Source organism: Tenrec ecaudatus, chromosome 11 (assembly GCF_050624435.1).
Source record: "Tenrec ecaudatus isolate mTenEca1 chromosome 11, mTenEca1.hap1, whole genome shotgun sequence".
In the NCBI taxonomy this organism is placed as follows: domain Eukaryota; kingdom Metazoa; phylum Chordata; class Mammalia; order Afrosoricida; family Tenrecidae; genus Tenrec; species Tenrec ecaudatus.
Window position 1 is genome coordinate 135678830 of NC_134540.1, and position 27667 is coordinate 135706496.

The window sequence follows — 27667 nt, forward strand, 5'->3', positions numbered from 1 at the left end:
CCATCCTCCCTCACAAACCCTTGATAAATTATAGATTGTTTTCTCCATATCTTACATCATCCTTCATTACCCCTCACGCACTTTTCCATTATTCGTTCCCCTGGGAGGGGTTTCTAGTTTGATCCTTGTGATTGATTTTCCCTTTCTCTCATTTCGCGCCCCCCGCCCCCTAATCCTCCTGGTATCGCTACTCTTATTGTTGGCCGTGAGGGGTTTTATCTATCCTGGATTCCCTGTGTTTTGCGCTCTTATCTGTAGCAGTGTGCATTCTCGGGTTTAATCCAATTTGTAAAGTAGAAATGAGGTCATGATAGTAGGGTAAAGGAAGCACCAAAAACTAGAGGACAGTTGTGCGTTTCATTGGTGCTTACTGCACCCTGACTGGTTCATCTCTTCCCTATGACCCCTCTATGAGGGGATTTCCAACTGTCTACAGAGGGGCATTGGGTCTCCACTCCATGCCTCCCCCAATTCATTTTGGGTATGGTTTTCTTCTGGGTCTTAGATACCTGATACTTGATTCCCTCAACACCTCATGATCACACAGGCTGGTGTACTCTTCCATGTGGGCTCTGTTGCTTCTGAGCTAGATGTCCACTTATTTATCTTCAAGCCTTTAAGACCCTAGACATTATATCTTTTGATAGCCGGGCACCATCAGCTTCTTCACCACATTTACTTATGCACCCATTTGTCTTCAGCGATCCTGTTGGGAAGGTGGGCATCACAGCCTTATTCACAATTCATGGGCTTTGTTGCATTTCTCACTCAATTCACAGATGATTAGTAAATAAATATAAACCGCTATTTCTTTGAAAGGTAGTCTCGGAGGTGTTTCACAAAAGGATGTGACTGCCAAATAAATTGAAAAGGTGTATATGGTTTCTAGCATTGCTTTAATGTGTGATTATAAACTAAAATTCTTAAACTACATTGAGCAACTGAGCTTTTTTATTATTTACTTGAGTTTGAAGAACAGTAGCACTCATAACTGGAAATTATTGATATTAACTTACACTTCCTGCTACCTAGTCAGTTCTGACTCCCAGTGACCCTTTATGCTATTGAAAGCAGTGTGAAATAAAGTTTCATATGCTTTAGTGTTTATAATTTATTGAAAAAGGAAGTCTGAAGCAATATCAAATTTGATATTTTATGAAGAAATAATCTCATAGAATTACAGTTTTCAAAAAATAAATTAAAATCTCTTAAATTACTTAAAGCATGGAACTTGTTATTTACATCTATAAATATTTTATTGAACTTTTCAACATATAACATAGAAATCTGAAATAATTTTCTGAAGGAGCACAGATTACCAAGACAGTAGGGGTGATAAGATAAAGGATAACTACCTTTAGGTGAATTGCCTCTTTTTTGACCTAAGAATAGGTAAATTCATAATTTCATAGCATGAATATTTGGATTAAACTCATTCATTTTCAGATGAAATATTATATAGTTCCAATTTTAATTTAAATATCTACTACACAAATATCACAGACCTTTTATTTATTAAATCATCAAACATATTTCTTTCCAAACATAATAATTTTATTAAAAAATAAGATTTCATGTTTTTGAAATACTAAAAGATTTGAAAATGGAAAAAAGATGTTTAAGTAAGTGCTGAATTAAAAAAAAACTTTGTGAATATCTCCTAAATCATTTGATAGGTTTATACTGGAGTAAGTAAACATGCTGCATCCTTGACAAATTTTATGTGCATACCTTTACTTAATATTTAACACACAATTTCATATGAGCACCACACACAGTAGAATGTGTAACTAGTTAAAAGAATACTTTGCATATATTTCTCCTTTCTTAGTAAAAGAAAAGTTTCACTTTTTGACTACATTAATTTCAAAAACACTATAAAATCCTGCTCATAAAATCCCAATCTCATGACAATTATCATAGGCAATAAAATTAATGTACTGACACATATATCTTTCTCCACATTACATATATGTACTATAAATACATATCTGGATATAGTAACTCATAAAGGAGACTGTGATAGAGTGGAAATTTTAAAAATGGCTCTATTACCTAATTCTCTGTAATTCTCACCAACTATTTGGGTGGAACTATGCAACAGGGCATATGTAACACAAATAGAAGGGATTGGTCAGCTTTCATAATCATCCACCCCCCCTACTCTTCCTAAAACCAAGAGTCATCTCCAAATCAGAAGGAGAGACATAAACCCAGTAGACCTTGGAAGAGCATGCTCAAAATCTTTGTCTGAAGTGGTGCAGGCCACTGAGACCAGATTCATCCAACACCGCAGTATGGAACTCCGAATAGCAGTGCTAAGGTTATGGAGTAACTTCTTCTCATATGGGCAGACTATGGTATGGCGGGACAGAGCAACAGGCAAGCTGACTTCCTAGCCCTTAGAGGCAAAGCCAAAGGGAGCATGGTGCTGAGAGATTAAGGACCAGAGAGACTTAGCGATGGTTGAAAGACTGAGAACTGAAGAGAGAGGCTTGACTGCTGGTGGATACCAATGACTGTTATTGCTTGCTGATCCTGACTGGTGGTAAACTGTTAACTTCTCTAATAGACTCTCTTTATTGTGAGTATTGTCTATGAGTTCTATGTGGCCACTACAAAGAATTATTGAATCCAAAATAGATGTAGAGTGGTGTATAAGGAATCGTTGGTGTCCAAATGGATAAGGAAGAATGGACTGTGAAGACTTGTCTGATGCCTGACTTCCAGCAATAGGGAAGTCAGAGCAAGTTAGCTACATCCAGCTACATGGTCACTTATTGCAGGGGCATATATATATATATCTCCTTGGCACCCCCCCCCCCCCCGTGCTTTAGGAGGGAACACCAAATTCAATTGCCATAAAATAACCCACAAAGATCATGGTTTATCTTACTTAGATAAATAGTGATTGTGGCCTTACAAGCTTGTGAATAGCCATCTAAACTGAATGTTTTGAAGCTTCTCTATCTCAAACAAAGAAAATTAAATAATCAAAGATGCAAGGAAGCCATTAACCAAAGGATAAATGGCATATGTGGACTTCATGTGGTCTCCAAGACACAGAGACCAAACTTCAAAGGCACCTAGCTCCCACAGCTGACTGTTCTGAAAATAATTTGAATGTTTCTTGGGCATTTATTGCCCCTACAATAAATGGTAATGGAGGCAGACTTACCTGACTTCCTTTGCCTTCCCTGTTGCCAAGAGACAGGGCCAGACACCCCCCCCCCCCGCCCTGCCCTGAGTCCATTCTTCCAGACCTATTCTTTTTCTTCCCCCATATCTAGTCTGACACCAACCATTCCTCCCATGCCATTCTGTATCTACACTGGATTCAATGACTTGAAGTCAGTAATTTACATTAAATTTTATTTAATTACATTGAATGAAAATAATTTCAAATTAGATTATAGACTATAATCCACGTGTCTAGCATTTGCACCATTGGTTTCTCATGATGAGAGTGATAAAGTACTATAGAAATGAACTCAGAGAGTATCGACTTCTGACATTTTGTTCAAAAAGGCTTCATTAAATAATATGTTATTGTCCATGTTGGATCAATTTGTTTAACCAATACCCAATATTCTGTGTCAATTAACAAATAGCTATTGTGTTAGTTAAGCATTGTATCAACTTGGCTGGGCTAGCATTGTCATTAGTTTGGCAGCAAGCCCCCTTGATATGAGCTAACACGGAAAGCTGAATTGCATAATGGGATTTGACATCAAGCATTCAACTCTGAGCAGTCGGTAGTTGTACTGGAGTTGCACGGTCTCTCATCAGAACCCAGTCTGATTGCAAATAGATGAAAGATTCCTTCGGGTGCTCTCTTTAAGCAGAGTCACTTCTGTTGGGTTTATTTATAGTCTATGTCTAGTTGGCGGACCTCCTGCCATATTTCCTGCGGATCTTAGGAGCCGGCAATGAAGTCTTCATCTTTTAGTCATACCAATCCGGATCCATCAACCTGCATTCTTTTTGCTTCCTGGTTACTCACTCCTCGGCTCCAAAATTCATGATAAATTTCCAGCTTCCCATCTGAGCGATGGGCTTGAGCTAGAATGGCTTTACTTACTTCTATAACTGTGCCAGCTACTTCTTGATATAATTATCTTTTTACAGACAGCCATATAAAAGGGTCACTAGCTTTGCTTCTCTACAGAACACTTTCATAAGAAGAGTGGTTCTAAATAAGCAAAACTAAAAGGTTACGTTTTCTAAATTGGTTCATGCATACGATTAAGTCTCAAGGTACTGAGGACTCATCCTCTCTATGTTAGAATAGATAAGTCTGTTACTATCAATAAAGAGACTGTTGTTAATACAGATGTGAGGTGACAAGGTTAGTACCCAATATGGTACCACTCCTAGCTGACACGTAGGCGAAACGGGAGGCTCTTGGTGGGCTTGTTATCTTTCTGCAAATATGTCAGGGTGGGAAGTATAGGAAAGCCAGTTGGTTGGTGCTACTTAAAATAAACAAATGGGTAAACGTGAACTAGGCTCAGGAATGTGCAGTAACAGCTCAAGCACTGCAAAAAAGACCTCAAAGCTTCCACTTCTGTCAAGAAAAAAGGCTTATATTTTTTAGTAAAAGTAATGACATTGCTTACAACCAAAACCAGAATGCCTGATTTACAATCCCACCAGGATTCTCAACCTAGAATGGGATCTCATGTTAAAATGAAGGCATGAATTGGTAAAATGTAAAACTCTGACATTTGGAATGGCACATAAGTGCAGATAATCAGAAATCTAGGGATACTGACATCTTAGATTCCAAGATCTATACCAAACATGGACAATATTCCTCCCACCTGAAGACATTAATCCACTCCCAGTAAAACTAATGTCCTCTCCACTCACACGGGAGCAGATTAGCCCTACTATGCATTCTGAGATACGTATTTGTACACACTTTGAAGGAGGCCGATGCAACAGAATGCTCAAACAACAGAACAACACCAGTGACATCACACACAGGAACAGTTGTATCATCCAACAATGGTTACAGCGTCCATTGAATACATGGAAATGCTGTATTAAAAAGAAAAAATGGCATTCCACAATTTCAGGAGGTAGATATGTGCAAGAGGCAACGGTACTGACAGAAGAAGTTCCAGCTGCACTGAAAGCATTAGCCAAAACTAAGGCTCCGGGATTGGTGAAATACAAAGAGAACTCATTCAGCAAGCTGGCGAAGCACTGGGAGCACCTACAGGAAATATGGAAGACAGCTATTGTCCAACTGGCTCAATTTGTCCAACTACCACAACCAATTTTAAAGCATTCTTTTTCTTCCTGGATTCCTTGACATCGGCTCCCTTTACCCCCCACACCACCACCACCATGACCCCCTCCCCCCAGAAAGCCATATTCTACTTGCTGTCCCTATAGGTTCATCAATCCTGGGTTTCGTATACTGAAAAACAGAAAAACGTATAACAAAATTTCAAGAGGGTGACCTCACCACCGCCATCAATGATATAACACATCTGAGATAAGCCCCAATTTGAACAAACAAAAACAGAAAATGTTGAAAACCAGATCAGGCACATAATAAGAGGTGATGCGTGCCATGTGCCATGCCTCATGTAGAAAATCCCCCTTACATCTGATAAGGACTGTGTTGAATAAGGGTGTTGAAGTCAAACTTAATGTCCTTAAAACCATTTCCTGATCACATCAGATCATCACATCAGATCATACAATGGGAGGTGATTACACCAGTCCATAACTGCCAAATTATATCATTCCCTAACTGCCAAATTATACTATTCCCTAACTGCTAAATTATATCGTTCCATAACTGCCATACCAAAGTGGTGGTTCAGCCAAGTTGACCGGCCTCAGTGGGGAACACATTTCCATCCACAGTACTCTCTAAATACATTTATATAATATCAACTGAATTCCAACAGATATATTTTTAGATATTAACTTCATTTTAACATGCATTATCAAGAAAATTTTGACAAGTAGAAAAGAGTTGACTTTGTAGCCCATCGACGGCAATTGAACAGTTTGCTATGCCAGAAAGGTGTACAGATGAAAAAGGGAACAGAATAGAAGGCACAGAAACTGACCCACATACTTAGATGAAACTGATTTTGACGAATATTCCCGTACATTTCATTTACCCACAAAATGCAACTGAAAAAATAAAATTCAGAAAATTTGCATCAGCGCATATAGAAGACAGATGAGGCTAAGCAACTGATTTAAGGATGTGCCTGTGTTCCAAGAACAATTACTCTCTGTAAGTTTTAGTGCCTAGATCCTAGATACGAAAATAATTTGTTATTGTTGCTGTTGTTCTTAAATGATATTATGTATTTCAGGAAAAATGTATAGAGAGCTCATTAATATGTGCATCCAGAAAATAGGCATGGAAGCAAAGATCAGTTTTAGTTACTTTAGAATTTTCTAACATTTCGTGCCTAATCATGCACAATAAATAATGCTGCCATTTTACCTCTGATATCATCAAATCATCTGGCGATCTCATTTGTTTCACTTCCGAAAACTGCGTCAGAAGTTCAGTGGGGTGAATGTTGTTGTTTCCTATCTGCACAACAAAACAAAATTGTATCCAGTTCTCTACCATTCCCATGATCCATTATGAGTCTTACATCATGATCCATAGGAATTCAATATGCTGATTTCAGGAGTACATTATCCGACTGTTTTAGCGTGTCTTGAGTTGCTGAAATCTGTTCACGGGCATGTTATTATTGGTGGGGATTGTCATGAAGCCAATTGTGACTTTTTAAAAAAAATTATGACTCTTGACAACTCATCTATGTCAGAATAGAACTGTGCTTCTAGAGTTTGAAGGCGTTGACTTTTGTGAAATAGGTTGTTGATACTACCTTCCAATGTTTCTCTGAAATGGAGTTCAACTGGCAACAGTTTGGCCCTCCAAATCTGTATGTCCCCCTAAATTCTGAGCCATGTGGCATACTGGTTATGCTTTGGGATGCGAACTTCCAAGTCGGCGGTTCAAAACCACCAGTAGCTCCTAAGGAAAAAGAAGAGGGTTCTAATTCTGTACAGATGTACCATTTCAGAAACCCCCAGGGGCCAGATCTACCCTCTCCTATAGAATGGCATCAGCTCCACAGCAGCAAGGGAAATTTCGGAAGAAGACCTTCTTTGAAAACAAAATCTTTGCACATATGTTTAAGTTCGATTAGACCATGTGGATTAGAAAAAGAAAAAACATATTGCCAGAGGCAATTCTGATTCATGACAACCCATGTATTCTGCAATATAACTGTCTCCTAGGGTTTCCTAGATTTTTGAAATCTATCCCTATGCCTTTTGCCATGCAGCTGACTGCTTCCACACAACTGTCCACCTTCAATTTAGTAGATGAGGAATACCTACTCCAGGAGCCCCTTACTGGAAAACTGGATTCGACTGCTACTTCAACCCAGAAACTCATGTCCTTAAAGCAATGGAGAGGACAAACAGAAGTTATGTGGGAATCAGAGGCAGAGAATAAATGCTTGGAGGCAAAAATCAAGGAATGCCAGAAGCCTGTAAGTTCTGGAGGGGCGTGGCACTGCCAACAACTTCATTTAGGATGCCTGACATCCAGAACTGTAAGGGGAGACATCTGATTTTTTAAGTCATCCAAAGCATATGAACAGAAGCCCGGCTAATCCTTAGGTGACTGCCCTACTGGTCAGCAGTTCAAAACCACCAGAACTTCTACTCCTGTAGAGAGTTACAGGCTTAGAAACCTACAGGGTAGTTCTAGCTTGGCCTATATGCTTCCTTTGAGTTGGAATTGACTCAGAGAAAAGAGTTTTTAATGTACACAATAAGACTTCAAAAATTCATGGAGCATGTAAGTAAAAGATAGAGACATTTTTCTGTAAACATTTTGAAAAATACTTTTAGTATTTTCTTGTAGGAAACAAATATAGACAATATGTATCAACAAAGTCTAAGTATTACAAATCAGAAGCATGAATTATCTTCTGTTTCCCTTACCTAGATCAGTACTAATTTATGTACAAATATACTCCATGTTTCCTCTCTTTAGACTAATACTTTTCTATCTTAGCAGAGATACATATGATCTCGAATTTGTATATGTAAAATAGAATCTTCATAAGTTGAATTTACCCTACACACACATCCTCAATTTATATTCCTATTTCTTTATGGAATATTCATTCTGAAGTATAGACTAGATAATATAACCCTGTTATAATTTTTTTAATTTTAGTTTTTGCCACCCAAAGAAAAATATCTTTAAAAAAATCATTTGATTGGGAGTTCATACAAATTTTATCACAATCCATACATACATCAGTTTTGTCAAGCATATTTGTACATTCGTTGCCTTCATCATTTTCAAAACATTTTCTTTCTACTGGAGCCCTTCAGTGTCAGATCCTCATTTTTTCCCCTCTATCCCCACCATCTCTTCCCTCATGAACCCTTGATAATTTATAAATTATTATTTCTTCATGTGCTACACTGTCCCATGTCTCCCTTCACCCACTTTTCTGTTGTCCTTTGCCCAGGGAGGGGTTATATGTAGATCATTGTGATTGGTTCCCCCTTTTTCCCCACACCTCCATACCCTCCTGGTATCGCTATTCTCATTATTAGTCCTGAGGGGTTTATCTGGCCTGGATTCCCTGTGTTTCCAGCTCTTTTCTGTACTACTGTACATGCTTTGGTCTAGCCAGATTTGTAAGGCAGAATTGGGATCATGGTGGGGTGTGTAGAAAATCTTTAACAGTTTTCCATGACATAAGAATTAGATGTTTAACACTAGTGTAGATGTCCTTGACTGTTGAGTCTTTTACTAGCTGTGTAGTTTTCTTAACTTCCTGGCTGAAAATTACCATTAAAATAAAAATAAAATAATATCTGGTTAAAATGTCCAGGTTAAAATAATGAATTTGTTTAGATTATTTATTTATTAACATTGAGCCTTTATATGTAAGTGTTGTGAAGTAAAACAACATTTTATAAATGTTGTCTCATTTTCATTGTGATGGCTTCAACAATTTATAATATAGGTGAGATTTTTAAAATTTAGCTTGATTATAAAATTTTCAGAAAAAATCTGAAAATTGTATCCCTAAATTTCATAAATTAAAATTAAATGTTTCCTAAATCTACTGCCTTTGCAAGTGATATTTCTAGTAAAGGTTTCCATGGTAACTATTCTAGCACTCATAATATAGCAATCAAATTATGAACCTATATACCAAGCATAAAAGCTCAAGAAAATATTGACTTTAATTTGTGGGCTAAAAGCAATTTTATTTCATTTTGTATTCAATTTTAATATTAATATTTATCTTAGGATATGGAATTTTTAATATTGTAAACATTTAAAAAATAGTCCAAAACTATAATTAGCTGGTGACTAGCTTAGACTTGCTTTTTAATTTTTTCAAGCTATTGCCAATAACTTTTCCTTGTTGGTATCCATAGTAACACTAGAAATTGTAGATCTGTTTTCATTTAATGGAAAACAAGCATATTCTAGGTTTTTTGGCAGAGTGTGGAATCTCATATTTAATATCTATTTACTTTAATGTGAAATTAGGATTTTATTTTTCTTTATGATTAAATTAATTAAATAAGAATAGATTTGAAATACAAAAATCTTGGAAATAATGATTTTCTGCTTGGAATCAGCATAACAGGCAATATTACTTCATCCCTTTCAATATCCAGTTAGAAATACCTTTCAATTTATTTCCCTGAAATATTAGCACTTAAAAGCACACAAATGCACAATAAAATAAAACAAAAACAGATCAGTGTTAGAGATCTTATTGTATTCTTGAATACAAAACAATACGAAAATTATTTTTCATTATTTCATTTGATAGCGAAGACATTGTGTCAAGTAATAAGCACATTGGAAGGTAAAACAGCTTTAATTAAGATTTTGTGACTTTTTTTCCATGTGAAATGTGTTTGGTTGATGTTATCAGAAGGTCATAGCTAATCTGAACTCCAAATAGAACAATAATCTTCGGCAAAATAATAGAACTATAAACTATAAAACCAAGGTTGCCAATCTAGATAGCTATACATATTTTAACCAGAGGAAGATTTTCCGGGTCAGTTTTGAAAATCAACTACAATTTTTCAATGAATTCTTAAAGTAATCAACAATTTAGTGACATTCAACATTTCTTATCTCTTAATGCATTATCTCTATTTATTGAAGAATTAAATGTTTTTGTTAGGGGTCATTAAGTCAGTTTCAACCTTACACAGATTGTGGCTTTTATAGGTTGTTCTAGATTACAATACAATATATTTTGTTGTTGTTGTTGTTAGGGGTCCTACAGTCACTTCATACTCATAATGACTTTACACCACAACAGAATGAAACACTGCAAGGTCCTGCACCATTCAGTGATCTTATCTCTGAGACCACTGTTGTAACCAATGTGTCAATACAGGAAAATTAAATAGATATGCAAGTAGGGAATACATTTTCTTTCACTGATTATTATTTATTGCAAGTAAAAAATAATTTTTAACAGAAAGAAAAGTAAATCAGAAACATTAAGAAAATAAGTAGATAACCAATACTTGCCTGATGGGAGGAGAAGCTAGTATTAAAACTTAAAAAACATTAATAATCAAAATTATTGAGAATTTTTTATGTAACAGAGATTGTTTAACACCTACACAATCTACATGTAATTTGTAGTAATTTAAAAAAATTCTATGAGCGATGGTTGAGAGTTGAATTGTCTCCCCCAAAACACATGTGTCATAAATTGTATACAATGTATCTGTGCTTATAATCTCATTTTGGAATGGATTTTCTTTGTTATGCTAATGAGTTGGTGTTTTTGTTCATTCATCTTACTTCAAATAAGACCATTGGATAGATTCCAAATCACAGTGCCCCTATAGGTCAGAGAAGACTCCCCGGGTGGTTTTCTGAGACTCAATCGTTACTGCAATAGAAAGCTTCTTTCTCGCTCGGAGATCCTTGTGGTTTCGAACTATTACTTTTCCAGTTTGCGACCCAACTTGTACTCTGCTGTGCTGCCAAGGTTCCTGGGAAAAGACAGCCGCTGTCCCACATGGTAGCCAAAGAGCCTAGTGATTGCAATAAAAAAGAAACAAGGATTTCTTCTACAGTCTATAGAGCAAGAACATGTTCACCTAGAATTGGCACCTTGATTTAGAACTTCAAGAAAAAATAGAGACAGCTAGATCAAAGGCAGATGTGAGTACGGTTCCCATGCAAAACTGAATGGGACAAGAGCTCAGATCATAAAGCTATTTCACACATATATTGCTTTAAAGATTCAGAATTTGTGCCATTTTGTAGACTACATTCCATTCAATTCCCTAGAGTCCATTACACCTGATATTATCTAGTGTGGACAGAGCATGGTTGGACGGAACCCATGCCCTTCCAGAACCCAGAAAATCCCCCAACGCACGTGTTCCCAGAAGCAGCCATTTTCTGAACTGCACCAGTCCTGATTTTCCTTCTGCCAATCTCTAATGAAATTCTCCATCATTGCCTGGCCAGAGTAATGATGTATCAGTCACCTTGGGACAGTAGTAGATGCGTTTGCTGAGCAGTTGAGGGTACAACAGTGATCCGTGACCACTTTGGTCACAGTGTCATTGGACCATAGCGTGGTTTGGGTACTACTCCAGAAAGATGGAGTCTGTGCAGTACTCCATTTTGTATGTGTGTACCTGTGTCAATAATACAGGGGAAGCAGAACAGGGCCTAAACAGAATTAGACAATGGGCTACATGACTATACAGATTCCTTACAAACACGTGATGTATTTGGATGGCTAGCATCAGGATTTAGGCACATAATCTTGGTCAGCTGTATAAATGATTGTTATATTTTTAATTGCATAAATTTAATGTATACAATTGAATTTATTTTTTCACATATGGAAGGAAGCAGAATGGCTTAGGCCAAGGTTTTGTGCATTGGCTCTAATGGATGGTACTTGGTGGAGAATGTGCTTGCATCTAAGTTCTGGTGAAGAACTAGATAGTATCTGGTGGAAAATCATCACTATGACTTCAATGTGCCTTCCATGGCCACCATTTCTGAGCTCAGCCAAGCCTACATTTATCACTGATGTATTCCTTAAACTTCTAATCAATAAGATAAAATGTATTAGTTCCAAACCACAAAAGACATTTGCTCTACAGCAGAAGTCCTCACTCTGTAAATAGAACCTGGATTCCACCCTGGGCCTTGAATCAGTCCAAAAGTCAACTTGAATCAACCAAAGCCAGCATAGCATCCATGACTATCCCGAATAATTCTTTATCTTAGTAATTCTTTCTTAAGAACCTAACCATGGTACCTAAGTACTTACATTTTCAGTTGTTATAACCACACATTTATGATATGTATGTTATAGTAGCACTTACTTAGACAACTGTCATTTGTTTTAAATTTATAAAAATTTAAGTGAAATTTTGTATACTTCCCAATATTACAGATTTAATAAGTGATGGAAATGATGCTGCCTGGCAAAATAAATGACAAGAAACATATATATTAAGATCAGAAGGAATTTGTCAGTTTCATACGCTTATTGAAGGGCATTCATTTTGTTTTGTTGTTTTTGTTTTGCTTTATTATACATTGGCACTAAGATGAGAAGAAATGTTCTTTCAGCTTGTGCCCCTACCTCACAAGTATGTGTTCAATAAGAATCAATTATAAAATGAAATAATTTGTTACTATTTTTGAAAGGCATGGGTGAATTACTATTTATTTAGTATCAATTATTAATATATAATCTAAAAAATTCCTGTAATTCTTCTCTCTATAAGAAAAATAAATGATGTCATTTTTTACCAAAGCAATGGTGTTCCAAAATTTATTACCTATAAAGCTTAATAATAGTTTATTTTAAAATATGACCTGAAGCTCTAACAGATCCAGAATCAAACTTAAGTAAATAGCTAAAGAATTTGATGTTTGATCAGGGATACTATCAAATGTCTGCATAGGCCTTAACTCAGCCTAAATTCTCCAGTGTGGGGAATGAAAAACTGACAGATTATTTAGATGGATAAGTGAGAGATGATAGTGAGATAGGTAGTTGAACAAATAGATAAAGAAATAAAGGTACATAAATAATACATATTCAAGCAGAATTATTTTAAAGAGTTGGATGAAGCTAGAAAACCTAAAATCAGGTTGGGAACTCAGCGATGAATGCTGTGATTCTGAGGGAGAATGCCTACCTCTCCAGGACACCTTAGGTTGTGCTCTTAAAGCCTTCAGTGGGATGGACAAGGCACACTTGTGTTGCCAAGTGCAATCTCCTGTATTCAATGTCAGTTGATTTCATGTCCAGATATTAACCACATATTCAAAATACATCAACAGCCGCCCTTTGGTTCATTTTTACAGTATCTAGTTAAATGACTGAGAACAATTACTTAGCCAACTTAAAATAGTAATCAACACACATGAATTTGTTTTTGTTTTGTTTTGTTTTTAGTAATCTTTTCTCTTCCTTACACCTGCAGTTTCTAACTATGCTTCAATCTTGGTTTTATTTCTCTTCTTCTCCTTCAGACACACACTATTTTATTTTTTTTATTTTTTAAACATTTTATTAGGGGCTCATATAATTCTTATCATAAACAAACTATTAATAAGTACCTTTCGCTCCTTTACAATGATTCTTGCTGTGTACTCTAGAACTAAGCAAACATTTCCTTGATTTATCAAAACTTATTATTACTTGACACTTTAAGTTCTTCATGAAAAAATGAAATTTATAATATGTTGATTTTTATTCTTCCTCCTGATTTCTGCTGTTACCTGTATTTTAATTCTATGGTTTGGTAATTTTGGTCAAAGTTAAACAAAATACTAAGTGTACTTACTTTTTTCAGTGCTTCCCTTTCCTTTAGTTTCTCCATATTTTTGTATCATTGGATTCTTCTTTTGTCTAAAATATGTACTCATTAGGCAGAAAATAAAGAAATAAGTACTTGTATATTATAAATTCAAAAATACTGCCTTTCCACACACAGTGACACGATAAGCTAGTTTTAAATTGGCTCACTAGGTTTCCAAGGTTGTAATCATTATATGAATGATTCAGGTATTAATTTCATGTTACAGATGATGGATCGAACTTTTGCAGATGAGTAACTTAGCCACTGCTATCTCGTGCTTAGGGACCGTACCTAACACTTAGCTGAAGAAGGCATTTCCAGTATGTTCTTTCAGGCTCTCCTGCATTCATCCCATATGTATCCACGCAAGAGCATAATGAGATGAATTGTGAAAGTTTCCTTCTTCATTCTATCACAAAAAAATGGCCTACAAATGAATTTCAGATACCTACCATATTAAGGAATTAAAATAGCTCATAACACTCAACGTTACTTAATAGGTTTGAAAAGAGACCCCCCTCACCCCCAAACAGCCTCTTAGTAGATACTTTCCTGACCAGCTTATTTCCATTTGGATAAAGCCCTGCTTTCCTGACTTAAAAGCTATTTAGGACATAGAAGAGTCCCTAAATCTCTAATATAATTTAGGGAGAACATTAAACCATAAACAGACAAAGACATGATGAAAATTAAGATACATAATCCAAAATAAACTTAGCCTGGACTTCTAATGGCATTGCAGGGTTTGCTGCAACTCAGAGACTCACATAGAACATGTAAAGAAAACTATCACAAAAGCATGACGGTTAATGTGCATAATGTTGGAAAAGTGACAAGACTGGTTCAGCATGTGACTTGTGATCACTCAACCCTAGAACCCCAATTTCCATTAAAAGAACAGTCAGCTAAATCTCCAAGGGAAGGGTATGTATCCCTTCTTCTTAGACCAGATAGGAGAGTAACAGTACTCCGCTCTCTAATGTAGGTTGCCTGAGGACAAAAGTATTCAAGCTAATGGCTAATGTTCAGAAGAAATCCAATGGATGTGAAATTTATTTGAAAGTTCATAAATGGATTTAGGGTTTATGCTATAAACCTTTCGTATAACCTTTTGCAAATGCATTGTTCAGAAATTTAAACTCTAATAATAATTTCCACTTCTGATCATGGGCTTATTAAAAATTCCTTGATTTCATATAGACTCGAGTGCTTTTTTCCTTTGATGGCTGCTTGTTCTTAATACCAGGATTTATGGCCTTGGAAACTATTGTCTCTTATAACTAAGTACCATCAAATTTCTTCACTGTGTTCTGCTAATGGCAACCTTATCTTCAGAGATCACCTTCTAACTTGATACTTTATAAGCATTAAGCAGGGCCATGGTATAAGGATTAAGTGTTCTCAGATTAGGGTTTAAGATTAACTTCAGGCTCAAGTACCATTTTTATATTTATGGGAATATGTTTTTATGTTTTGAGAAATAAGTAACTCAATGCGACATTTGATAATTTCAAAAATAGCATCATTATTCAAGATAATTATATAGATTTAAAATACTAGTGAGAAAGGAAAAATACATATAAATGGAGAAGAAAGCACACCCTCACCCCCTCTGGGTAATATGCAAGTGGGAGAATTGCAGCAATAGAGAGACGGGTTGAGTCTGGCCATTGACACCTGGGGCCCAGGGTTTACAGGAACTAGAGGCAAAAGAAGAGTGGGTTGGTTGGTCTTTAGTTTATAGAGTTGTTCAGAACCTGAGCCTATGACACGACCTGGCCCAAAGGGGAAAGGGTTGTTGAGAGTTTGTGAAGGGGCCCATAGTCCAGAGTTGAGGCGGCCGATGGACACCCTGTTGAGGCTAAGTGAGGTAGTCCACACTGAGTTGACCAGAACCTGACCAGATGAAGATAAAATTTTTGAGACTGTGAATTGGTGCCTACTGCTGCTGAACCATTTAGACTCACAACTCCTTGAATGAGGGGAAGACCAGTTCCCTTGGAAGAAGGACCCTGTTACATCAGCACAGGTTTACACTGTTAGTCTTTCTTCCAGCCTTCCCCAAAGGGACCTGTGGTCTTTCACGAGTGACTGCTCATTGAGGGAAAGGAAATAATCAAACTTTTGGGAGATTACTGGACACTCGCTATGAACTGACACTAATTCCGGGAGACCTAAAATGTTTTAAAGGCCCACCAATCAGAGTGGGGGTCTATGGAGGTCAAGTTATCGATGGAGTTTTAGCTCAGGTATGCCTCACTGTGGGTCTAGTGGGCCCCCAAACCCATTTCTCCTGCTCCAAAATGCATCACTGGAATAGACATAATTAGTAACTGGCAGAACCCCCATATTGGATTCCTGAAATGTGGAATAAAGTATATTAGCTAGGAAAGCCCAAGTGGACACCATTAGAACCTCCATTGCCTAGGAAAATAGTAAACCAAAAGCAGTACCACATTCCTTGAGGGATTGCAGAGATCAGTGCCACCATCAAAGACTTGCAGGATGCAGGGCTGGTGATTCCTACCACATGCCATATTGGACCTGTAAAAACAAACAAACAAAAACAGTTGGATCCTGGAGAATGACAGTGGATTATCATAAATTTAACCAGGTGGTGACTCCATTCAATGGCAGCTGCCATTCCAGATGTGATCACATTGCTTGAGTAAGTTAATACTTCTCCTGGTACATGGTATGCAGCTATTGATCTGGCTAATGCTAATGCCTTCTACTCAATACCAGTCTCAAAGGACCACCAGAAGCAGTTTGCCTTCACCTGGCAGGGGCAACACTACACTTTCACATCTCTCCCCCAGTGGTAAATCAACTCTTCTGCCCTGTTACATAATTTAGTCCAAAGGGACCTTGATCTATTCCGCAAAACGTCACACTAGTCTATTATATTGATGACTTTATGCTTATTGAACGCACTAAGGAGGATGTATCAAAGACTCTACATTCATTGACACAATGTCTGTGTGCAAGAGGGTGGGAAATAAACCCAGTGAAGACTCAGGCACTCTCCAACTCAGTAAAATTTCTAGGGGCACAGTGGTGTGGGGCATGTCGAGATATTCCTACTAATGTGAAGAATAAGCTACTGCATCTGCCCTTATCGCCCCACCCCCACCCACAAGAACAACTAAACAGGAGGCACAATGCCTAGTGGGCCTCTTCGGATTTTAGAGGCAACGTATCCCTCATTAGGGTGTTCTACTTCCACCTATTTATCAAGTGACATGAAAGGCCTCCAATTCTGAGTGAGGCCCAGAACAAGAAAAGGCTCTTCAACAGGTCCCGGCTGCCATGCAAGCTGCTTTGCCACTGTGACCATATGATCCAGCTGACCCGATGGTGCGAGAGGTGTCACTTGTAGATAGAGAAGCAGTGTGGAGTCTTTGGCAGACCCTATTGGTGAACCACAGCATAGACCATTGGGATTTGGGAGTAAAGTCCTGCCATCCTCTGCAGACAACTACTCCCCCTTTGAAAAACAGCTGCTGGCCTGTTACTCGGCCTTGATGTAGACTGAACACCTCACCAGGAGCCACCAAATAAGTCACCATGAGGTCTGAGCTGCCTATAATGAACTGGTAATGTTGGACCCACAGAGTTATAAAATTGGGTGTGCGCAACAATACTCCATTGTTAAGTGGAAGTGGCATATACAAGATTGGGCCAAAGCAGGACCCGAAGGAACAAGTAAGCTGCATGAAGAAGTGGCCCAAATGCCCACAGTCTCCACTCCTGTCACAGTACCTTCCTTCTCCCAGTCTGCACCTATGGCCTCCTGGGTAGTTCCTTATAATTTAACTGAAGAACAGAAAAGTCACGCTTGGTTCACTGATAGCTCTGCACAATATATGGATATGCAGGTGCCACTCGTAAGTGGACAGCAGCAGCACTACAGCCCCTTTCTGGGCTCTCCCTAAAGGACAGTGGTGAAGGGAAAGCTTCCCAATGGGCAGAACTTTGAGCATTCCATCTGTCCATTCAGTTTGCCTTGTAGGAGAAATGGCCAGATGTGAGACTGCATACTGATTCATGGCCTGTGACTAATGGCTTGGTTGGATGATCAGGGAATCAGATGGCACATGATTGGAAAATTGGTAACAAGGAGGCATAGCGAAGAGGTATGTGAACAGACCAATCTCAATGGGCCAAGAAAGTAAAGATAATCGTGTCTGAAATGAATGCTCACCAAAGGGTTACCTCTGAAGAGGAGGACTTTGACAATCATGTGGATAAAATGACACACGCTGTGCAGACTGGTGCTCCTCTTTCCTCTGCTACTCCTGTCATCGCCCAATGGGCACAAGAACAAAGTACACAAGGTGGCAGGAATGGAGGTTATGCGTGGGTGCAGCAGCATTGACTTCCACTCAGTGACTTGGCCACTGTTACTGCTGAGTGCCCCATCTGCCAACAGCAGAAACCAACATTGAGTCCAAGATATGGGACCATTCCTCCAGGAGATCAACCATAAACCTGGTGGCAGGTTGATTACATAGGATCACTTTCATCATGGAGGGGGCAGCATTTTGTTCTTACTGGAAAATACACCTACTCTGGGTATGGATTTGGCTTCCCTGCATGCAGTGGTTCTGCCACAACTACCACTCGTGGATTTACAGGATGCCTTATCGACCTGCATGACACCCCACATAGTATTGCTTCAGATCACTACCTGCATTGTCCTAGCGAAGACTCAGTCATCTGCCTCCATGATCTTGGACCCAGCAGACTTCAAGCTGAAGGACTTCCAATATACTAACTGTTCCTCAGAACTGAGTTGAACGGGGTCCTCTGTACTATTGTGTGGACTAATTGGCTGTTATATTCCTTCATGCTGAATCTCTCTCTCTCTCTCTCTCTCTCTCTCTCTCTCTCTCTCTCTCTCTCTAAATGACTGATCTACAAAGTCCTCCGCAATCTCACAAAACACACACAATGACACCTACTGCTGGAGGAAAGCCGAGTCAGTGAATGTGCAAGCCATCAGAGAAAAAGATACAAAACTGACAAGGCTCACCAAATCATTTATCTTTCTGCCCTTCAATTAAACTACACTTCGATTAATCCTACATGTGTTCATTGGCCATGTTAGCACAATGACACATCCTTGCTTGTTCAAAGGGAGGAGGACCTGAGGAACTTGCTGATGAAGATCAAGGATTGCAACCTTCAATATGGATAACAACTCAATGAGGAAGGTGAAAATCCTCACAAATAAATCAATAGATAGATGACATCACGAAAAATGGACAATTGGTTAAAGCTGCCATGGATTTTTCTTTTTTATATCCACAATCAGTGCCCAAGGAAGCAGCAGCCAAAAGACCAAATGAGGAGATGTATACGGTAAACCTTCTGCTCAAGGCCCCTTTAGATTATTGGAAAGGGAAGATGTAGCTTTGAGGACAAAGGTGTACCTGATGAGTCATGAAACATTCAACTGCTTCATATGCTTGGGAAAATTGGGCACTCAATAAGGAGGGGACAAAGAATTGGTGCATTTGAATGTGAGGGTGCTGAGAAATATTGAAATTAGCACGAACTGCCCAAATAAGCAACTCTCTCTCAGAAGAAATACATCCAGAGTTCTCCTTAGAGAAAAGGATGGGAGACGTCATGCTCCATACTTCGTGCATGTTGTCAGAGGGGCCAGTCCCTGGATAAGGGCATCATGCTTGGTAAGGTACAGGGCCGTGAAAAAGCGGGAGCCCCTCAGTGATTCCGACTGGCATAGTGGATGAAACAATGAGCTCAAGCTCCGGACAATGGTGAGGATGCCACAGAGCTGGGAGTGGTTCAATCTGTTGTGCACAGGTTCTCTATGGGTCGGAACCAAGTGGGTTGTGCATAACACTATCAGCTCCAAAATCTGTTTAAATGAATCATTTTATTAGCTCTCCATAATAACAAAACTATCTGATTTATATGCACATACAAGTCATAAAATAAAAACGGAGCCCTTCCAAAAGAAAATAGATGCATATATTTCTACTAATTAATAATACCGTCTCTAGGTAATGTTAATCAAATAGTTAATAGATTTATCTCTACTGCAGTTCTTCCAAAGACTACAATTATAGAACACAAGAAGGCTGTTCATTAATGAAGGAAAGGATAAATAAAATGAAAAATTGAATTATTTTAATTTGTATAAGAAGTTAATAGTGGATTCTCATTGGTAATTTTAATCTGACTGATGTGTATTTTTAACTTCATTAAAGGACTGTTTCGGGTGAAGGTCAGACATTCACTCAAACAGGTCCAAGGTCACTCACTTTTGTTTGTTTTTTTCTTATAATCTATCATGTAGTAAGGATTAACAACTGTACAACATTTTCACAGTGAAAACATGCAAAAGTAGGTACATAATTTTTCATCTTTTGCAGTTATGTTAATCCATTTTTAAATTACTGAGAAAATTCTTCAAAGAGAGAAACTGATATTCTAAAGTAGGGGTGGGGGACTGGACTCTTCAATTTCCATTAAGGGGACTGTCAAGCATGTCCCCAAAGTTTATGACCCTTCTATTTGGACTGGCTAGGAGAGTGACAGCAATCTACTCTCTAATGCACTATGTCTGAGAGGAAATGTATTCATGCTGCTGGTTACTAATCAGAAGGAATTCAATGGAGGGTAAATTTATGTGGAGACTCTTAATTGCATTTACAGTTTCTATGGTAAACGACAGCCTTTTGAAAACTTAGTGCTCAGAAATGTAAAGTCTAATATGAAGTCTTTTAATGCAAATAAACTAATGTCTTTTAGATCGGCTTTGATCAGTTTTGCAGGCTCTAGGCCCCTATGTATAGGACAATTCACCCTGTTTTCCATTTGAACCAAACCTTTAAGACTCTTTAAACGACAATTAATGTCTATTCCACACAAAACTGTGTTGCAAAGATTTTCATTTTTCTTCTTCCCTGTTCAGTCAACAGGGAAGACTTATCATGCAAGAAGACTGTTAATGCAAGACTTATCAGCAGACTTAAATGTACATTTTGCAAACTTTAGAAAAATATTAGCTTTTGTTATGCAAAATAAAGGTGAACAGCATTCAACTTTTGTAATGTAGTTTGAGGCAAAATTAGAGACTAAGCAATTCACTTAACTAAGTGAAAAGTAAGAAGGTATCTAACCTTTTGCCATTATTTTTTGTTTTGAAAGTATAGAATATGGGAGACAGAAAAAGATGGGTCCTGTTGTATTTACCCGCCCATAGCTCTTGCTGCCAGACCAGAAAATTGGGAGGTGGAGTCCTAAAATTAGAATCAGGGTACTAGGGTCTGTCCTGAACCCCACTTTTAAAAAATTTTCACTCACAAAGTGAACCGAAAATGCACTGAAACAAGGGAATTGTGTGTACAGTATTGCCTCAATTTCCTCTAAGAGCTATTTTCTTCATAATAATTTTTCCTATTTTCATTTTATTTCCGAGCAATGTGAACCACAAAAAATTATGTCAAGGGCCACATATGGCCCACGTGCCACCTGTTTGACACATCTGACCTAGAGGATAACCAGGCAAACTTCAACAAATGGCAAAAGTAGTCTAATAAGACAATCAGAGAATCTGAAGAAAACCTGAGAGCCATGTCTGAAGCTATGAATAGGAACAATATTAGAATAATTGGACTACCAGGACAAGACACAACAAAGAATTCAACAGCAAAAATGGTAGGGGAATTCATCAAGAAAATTTCTGCAGCTTAATAAATGAAAAGCAGGCAACCATTCAGGAGTCTGAAAGAACACCAGCCTGACTGCATCCCAAGAAGTCACCAAGAAACATGATAGTTAAATAATCCAACTATGAGGAAAAGGAGCATAATATAAGAGCAGCTAGGGAAAAACAAATAGTTGCTTATAAAGGTACCCAAATAAGAATATGTTCAGACCTATCAGTGGACACAACGAAGATGAGGAGGTAGTGGACTAACATATTCCAAAAATTGAAGAAAAATGACACAAACCCAAGAATACTAAATGCTGCAAAATTATCTATTAAGATAGATGGAGAAGTAAGAGTCTTCCCAGACAAGAAAAATGTCAAAGAATACATAAAAGAATCCCAGTCCTAAAAAAGATACTTGCTGACTCAGTATGGGCATTAGATCAACACTCATTGAGCGCCAATAGGAGACATTCACATAGAACAACATAACCCAGAGGGCGACAAAGAGAAAACAGCCCCCAAGATAGCATTAGGTCAATACTGGCAATAAGGCAAGATTGAACCACACATAAGTGCAGACAAGACAAATGGATAAGATAGGTAGGTAAGAAAATACCCAACACAAAAGGTACAAGGTGACATCAGAGAGTCCACAGATGGACGTAATAACACTAAATACAATGGACTGAACACAGGTATTAAAAGGCAGAGGCTTAAAGAATGGTTAGGAAAACATAATGCATCAATCTGGTGTCTACAGGAGACACACCTCAAACTTGCAGACAAAAACAGGTTGAGAATTGAAGGCTGGAGAAAAATATACCAAGCAAATGGCAATGCAAAAAAAGCAGGGGTAGTAATCTCAATCTCTTACAAAATGTATCTCAGCCCAACCAGGCCTGAGCCGTCATGTAACTGGTGCCACACAGTGTCTGAGCAGTGCAGATCCAGCCACCCGCCTACCATGGTGGATGAGGTTGAGGACAAGAGCTGTGAGATGTGGCTGTGGATCACAGAAGCTAACCTCACTGGGCATGAGAAGTGAGCATGGAGAATTTTGAGCTGCTGAAGGTGCTGGACACGAGAGCCTACAGGAAGGTGTTCCTGGTGTGGAAGGCAGGTGGGCACGGCGCGGGAAAGCTGTACACTATGAAGGTGCTATGCAAGGCCGCGCTGGTGCAGCACACTTAGACACAAGAGCACACGTGCACTGAGCACTCTGTGCTGGAGCTGGTGTGCCAAGCACTCTTCCTGATCACGTTGCACAATGCCTTCCAAACTGACGCCAAGCTGCTCCTCATCCTGGCTGGGCATCATCTACTGAGACCTGAGATTGGAGAACGTGCTGCTAGACTCAGGTCCACATCATGCTAACTGACTGGGCTGAGCAAGGTGTTGCTGATGGAGGAGAAAGAACGCACCTTCTCATTCTGCAGTGTCATCCAGTATACGGCCTCCAAAATCATCTGCAGCAAGGTGGGACATGGCAGGGTGGTGGACTGGCCATCCTGGTCTATGAGCTGTTGACTAGGGCCTTGCTTTTCATGATGGAGGGGGAGAGGAACATGCAGGCCAAGGTATCCTGATGGATTCTGAAGTGCTTCCCTCCCTACCCACCTTGGATCGGTCCTGTGGCGCAGGACCTGATGCAGAGGCTGCTTTGCAAAGACTCCAAGAAGCGGCTGGAGGCAAGGCCCCAGGGGACACACGAAGTCAAGAAACACTCCTTCTTCCAAGGCCTGGATTGGGTTGCTTTGGCCTCCAGGAAGTTTCCAGCGTCATTCCTGCCCCAGATCCACTCCAGCCACATTCCTGCCCCAGAGCTGGATGTCAGCAACTTTTCGGAGGAATTTACGAAATGAGAGCTGGTTGACTCGCCCTTAGGCATCCCTCCCTCTGGGAATTCACGCATCTTTCAGGGGTGCTCCTTCGTAGCACCGTCAATCCTGCTTGACAACTCCATGATGACTGATGTGCTGGCGACATCAGGAGCTGGAGAGTAGCCCAGACGGGAAGCCATGGCTAGGAGTGCCATGGTGCAGGACTCGCCCTTCTTCCAGCAGTACGAGCTCTACCTGCCAAAGCCCGTGCTACTCCAAGGCAGCTTCTCAGTGTGTCGCCACTCCTGCCAGCACCAGAGTGGCCAAGAGTTCACGATCAAGATCCTCAGCTGCAGGCTGGAGGCCAACATGCAGTGTGAGTTGACTGGCTTGCGCCTGGGCCAGTCAAACCCTAATGTAGTGAAGCTGCACGAGGTGCATCAGGACCTGCTGCACACCTACATGGCCCTGGAGCTGCTGTGGGGCAGCGAGCTGCTGGAGCATTTCTGGAAGAAGTGGCACTTCAGCGAATTGGAGGTCATCCAGTTCCTGTGCAGCCTGCTGTCTGCCATGAGCTTCATGCACAAGGAGACGGTGTAATGCACCGAAACCTCAAGCCATAAAACATCTTGTACACAGATGACTCACAGGGCTCCTGTGAAGACTATAGACTTTGACTTTGCATGCCTGTGGCTAAAGAGGCCTAAGCAGCCCATGCAGACACCCTGTTTCACGCTGAAGTACGTGGCCCTGAGCTCCAGGCAGATCAGGGCTAAGATGAATCCTGTGACCTTTGGAGCCTCGGTGTCATTCTCTATATGATGCTGTCTGGTTCCCTTCCAGGGGGCCTCTGGCCAGGGCAGGCAGAGCCAAGCAGCTGAGATCATGTGTAAGATCCGTGAGGCCCACCTCTCCCTGGATGGGGAGGCCTGGCAGGGTGTGTCAGAGGAAGCCAAGGAGTTCGTTCAAGAGCTCTTGACAGTGGACACCACCAAGCGGCTTAAACTTGAGGGGTTGGATACCAGTCCCTGGCTGCAGGACAGAAGTGCATGCTCCTCGCCCCACTTCAGACATCCGACATGCTGGAGTCTTCAGGACCTGCAATGCGCTCCGGGCTCAATGCCATTTCATAGTGTTCAACCACAGCAAGCGAAAGGACTTCTTCCTGAAGAGCATGGAGAACTCACCTCTGGCCATGCTGCACAAGGCGAAGCTGCAGAGCAACATGCCCCCCACCGCGCCTGGGCTCTCCCCAACTGTCCAGGGGCTGCCTTGCCTAGCCACCATCCCCTGCCTCCCTTCTAACCCTGGCCACTGTGACACCATCCCCCATCGTGCCCAAACCTGGGGAACCCCTGGGAGGTCTGCTCACTGATATGTACCCAGGGATGCCCTCCCTCCTTCGCCCAGATAGAGCAGAAGTAGTTTTATAAGCAGAGAATTTTACATGTCTTACCAGCTAAAGTTATGGATATAGGAAATGAGGGGGCCTGCAGGAGGGTGGGGCATGGGGAACCCTCCAGGGAGACTCTGCTTCATCCTGGGTCTACCCATTGGGGGTGTGTTTACATCAGAGGAGGACTCCTCTCCTGCTCCTCAGTATAGAGCTGCCACAGGGGAAAACTGGGGTCCTTCCCCTGACCCCCACCCCAACTGAGGCCTTGCTTCTGTCAGATGTTCCCCTCCATCTGTCACTTTATAGACTATGTGAAATTCTACCCACCAAAGACCTGTGCTGGGGGGTTGAGGGGAGAGGTCCTAGGGAGCCTCAAAATATTTCTGCTTTGCTTTAGGTCACGTGCTTTTACCTGTTAAGGCTGAGGATGAAGGCAGGTCACCTTGCTAAAAGGGCATCTCCTTCTCACCTACCCTTCCCCATTGGCACAGTGCCCCTGGCTGGAAGACAGAGTCTTAGGATCTGGGCTGGGCATCTGCATTCTCTGCCCCAGTCCATCCGGGCTGTGCCTTTGATTTTAAAATAAAAGTCCACCCATTGCTGTGCGGGAAAAAAAAATGATCTCAAGGTACAAGCCATAACAAGAGATAAGATGAATGCTATATAATGCTCAAGGGCATAGTAGACTAAGAACCACTGAGCACAATAAATATATAGGTGCCCAAGGAGAAAGCCATGAAATTCACAAATCAAACTCTCTAAGATACTAAAAAAGAAATCACGGGTCCAACAATTATAGTGGGTGACTTTAATACACCAGTCTCTGAAAAAGGTAGATCACAGGGAAAGAATCTGAACTAGGAGGCTACATGTTGAACTACACAGAGGACTTGAGCTGATATTTTCAGAACTTTCCAGAAAGGCAAACATTCACATTCTTTTCAAGATCATGTGGCACATTCTCAAAGCTAGACCATATGCTTGGACAAAAGTTGAACCTTCTCTCTCTGAAAACTATGCCATAAGGCTGAAAATCAACAAAAGGGTGATGAAGAAAACAAGGGCAAACAATTAGAAGAAGAATAACTCTATATTGCAGTGGTTCTAAACCTTCCTAATGCCCTGACCCTTTAATACAGTTCCTCATGTTGTGGTGACCCCCCCCCCAACCATAAAATTATTTTTGTTGCTACTTAATTACTGTAATTTTGCTACTATTATGAATCAGACCACCCATGTGAATGGGTTGTTTAACCCCAACGGGGTCACAACCCACAGTTTGAGAACAGCTGCACTATTGCAAAAGGAGTAGGTATTGGCCCACATCAGAGATGAAATCAGGAAGTTTCTAGAAACCAACGAGAATGAAAATACGACTTACCAAAACCTTTGTGACACAGCAAAGGCATTTATCACAGGAAGACAGATAGCATTACATGCACACATGTAAAAGGAACAGAGACTTATGGTCAATATCCTGGCACAAAACTTATACCAATTAGAGCAGAATCAACAGAAAAGTCCTACCTATGACAAAAGGAAAGATATAATAAGAATCATAGTAGAGATATAAGAGAGGGAAAACAAGAAAACTATGGAAAAATTAATGCAGCTAAAAGTTGGTTCTTTGAAAGGATTGATAGAATTGATAGACCACTGGAAAGCCTAACCAAAGACAGGAAGGAAAAAAAATTTAAAAGCAAGGATAAGGGATGAAACAGGGGGCATTACATTGGACCCTAATGAAATCAAAAGTCTAATCCCACATTACTATGGAGATCTTTAATGAATTCAACAACTTGGAAGTCATTGACAAATACTTGGAAAAACAATCCCTCCTTATACTATCCCAGATGAGCATCAAGAACCTCAATAGACCCATAGCAATAGAAGAAATAGACAAGGTTATAATGGAATTACCAACAAAAAATTTCCCTGTGAAAAACAGCTTCACAGGAGAATTCTACCAAGCAATTAGGGAAGAACTGACACCAATCCTACACAAACTCTTCCAGAACATGGAAAAGAAGGAAAACTCCCAAACTCTTTCTATGAAGCTAATATAACTCTGATACCTAAAGCAGGCAAGGATCCCACAAGAATCGAGAACTATCAGACCAATATCCCTAAAGAACATCGATGCAAAAATCATTAACAAAATACTGGCCCCAAAATACAAAAGCATATAAAACAAATCATTCACCATGAAGAAGTGGGATTCATACCAGGGATGCAGGGATGGTTCAACATATGAAAGACCATTAGTATTATTCCCCATATTGACAGAAAAATTATAATAACCACACGATAATATTAATAGATGTGGAAAAAACATCAGCATCTAAAACCCATTTCTGTTTAAGACACTCAAGAAGATAGGAATGGAAGGAAAATTCCTCAATATTATACAAGCTATATATAATTAAAAAAAAACCAACAGCCCATGTGTTAATCAATGGAGAGGAGAAGAAAACAATTTTACTGAAAAAGGGGATCAGACAAGGATGCCCCTGGCCCCACACTCCTATTTAACATCGTACTAGATATCCTAGCTTACAACATAAAACAAAGAAATGACATCACAAGTATTCGTCTGGGGAAGAAAGGGGCAAAACTGTCATCATTCACAGACGATATGATTTTATATATTGAAAATCCCAAAACTCCACAAGTGGAGTGTTGGTAGCAATAGAGGAACATGGCAGAGTAGCAGGATACAAGATCAACAAACAGAAGTTTATCACAAAAGATCACAGAAGAGGCAATTAAAAAGGTAGGAACCTTTATAATAGCCAAGCACAAATTGATATATCTAGGGATATATCTGACTTAAAAAACAAAAGA

At 39.6% G+C, this 27667-nt stretch overlaps 1 pseudogene; it reads left to right on the forward strand.

Annotated features, from left to right (window-relative positions):
* The first annotated feature begins 22571 nt into the window (after positions 1-22571).
* Positions 22572-24802, forward strand: LOC142461083 (ribosomal protein S6 kinase alpha-4 pseudogene; annotated as a pseudogene).
* The last annotated feature ends 2865 nt before the right edge of the window (positions 24803-27667 follow it).